Raw genomic sequence first — 2,022 nt, forward strand, 5'->3', positions numbered from 1 at the left:
GGCCCCGGGGAGCTGCCAGGCTCGCGGCTCAGGCCGGCTGGGGTGAGACCCGGGCTGCGCCCCTCCATTTGCCTACCCCCTCTCCTCCCCTGGGGACAAGGATGGGCGCTTGGGATACCCTGGGAACAGGGTCTGCGCGTGCTGTCCCTCCCTCCGGGAGGTGCCGTGAAGATAGTCACCAAGGGTCCCCGTCCAAGTCGCATCCCGACCCTGTGAGGACAGGGACTGGTTTGTCCTCACCTCCATCGGGATTCAAGCCTTGTGGCTTTTGAAAATAGGAGCTGTCAAGGAGAGAACCCAGGTGTCCTGGCCCGATAAAAAATAGGGGTGCTCCTCCCCCCAAAGGAGCCAGGCAGGTCTGGACTCATGGAAACAAGGGTAGGAGTCCCCTTCCCCCAAGGAAGGCTGGTGTTCTGGCCCCAGGAACCAAGGACTCAGAGTCCCTTTCCCAAGGGGACCCAGGCTTGTCTAGAACACCCTAGGCCCACTGGAACACCCAGGCCCTGGGTCCCAGGCCCTAAGAGGCCTCAGAAGGCCTGGGCACCCTGGTCTCCCCAGGATGAAGTGGGAGATGCTCCGGGTCCTCCCTGTGTGAGCCCCTGCCCAGCCCCAAGGCGCAGACTTGCCCCTCCCTCCCCGCGGAGCCCTTTCCCCAGGGTCCAACTTGTTGATCTCCAAGACCAGGACGCCTGACCTCAGAGCTGCTTTCTCTACTCCTTGGCCCCCACCTGGAGTCTAAACTTGGAGCTCTCAGGACCCTGGCGCGGCGACCCAGCCCCTTCCAGTGGTGGTGGCAGCGGGGGGTCGGGGATGGGGGCTCCCTAGTGCCAGACTCCTGGGAGGCCCAAGACTCCAGGCCAGGAGGGTCAGCCTGTCAGTACCATTAGCTGGCCAGTATGAATCAGCGCCGGAAGTCCCCAGCCTCTAGGGACCCTGATGTGCACCCTTGGACCACTCGAGAGGACCCAGTTCCTCAGTACCCATCGCAGGGAGAGCCTGGCAGAAAACGGAAGCTCCGGACCTCAGCGCCGGACCACTGTGCGCCCAGGTGCGGCCCGCCCCTACCCTGGTACCTGCGGGGGGCGGAGTCGAGGATTACTCAGCCTCCAGAATGAGGCGATGACATCATCCTGGGGGGGTTGACTAATGGCCGCGCTGGGGGGGGCGGGAAGTTTACCCGGTAACAGCGGCTGCAGCGCGCGCGGCCCCGCCCCCAGGAAGGGCAAGAAGGGGGAGGGATCGCTGAAGCACATGTACACAAACACACACAGCAGCCCATCCAGCGTCCCTCCCCCAGCATCCCTCATCACACCCAGCTTCCAGGGCAAGGGCGCGCGCGCGCGCGTGTGCTGGAGAGGTTTCTGTAGGGCTGCGGTCAGTGTGCTGTGTTAGGAGCCTGGCGTTGGGATGATGGTTGTGTCCGTGTGCTAGTGTGTCACAGTCGTGTGTTAGTGTGATGCGTATGTCAGCACAGCACGCTACGTCTGTCACAGTGCTACACGTGTAGGAAGCTGCCGTGACAACGTCGCGTGTCCATACGCTACTGTGGAACGCTCTGGTGTGCCGTGTGAGCGCAGTGCGTGCCTCTGTGAGGCGGTGTGTGCCCTTGCGGTTGTGATTGTGTGGCACCGAGGTTGTATATGCGCTACAGTGACATGTAGCATGAGTGGGAAAGTTTGCAAGTAAGTTGAACCACTGTACTCTTGTGGTAGTGCGGCTGTGTGAGGTGGGACTGTGGCGCCGTGACACTGTTGTCTGTGGGACTGTGCAGTGCCATGGTAAGTGTGATTGTGTGTCACTGTGGCTGTGCTTGTCTGGGTGATGTTGTGTGTCCGTGGATCAGTGACAGGGTGCGTATACGATATGGTGTCTCACTAATCGTGTCCAGTGAGTGTGTCACTGTGATAGTATGTGCACCGGGACCAGCCGGGTGTGGGCCTATGAGGGTGTCACTGTGATTGCGTGTGTCAATGATACTGTGTATCAGTGCGATGTTGTGTGTGTTGGGAAGACTGTGCAGTA

The sequence above is a fragment of the Fukomys damarensis genome, unplaced genomic scaffold (assembly GCF_012274545.1).
Source record: "Fukomys damarensis isolate Sample0158 unplaced genomic scaffold, DMR_v1.0_HiC HiC_scaffold_19, whole genome shotgun sequence".
Classification (NCBI taxonomy): Eukaryota; Metazoa; Chordata; class Mammalia; order Rodentia; family Bathyergidae; genus Fukomys; species Fukomys damarensis.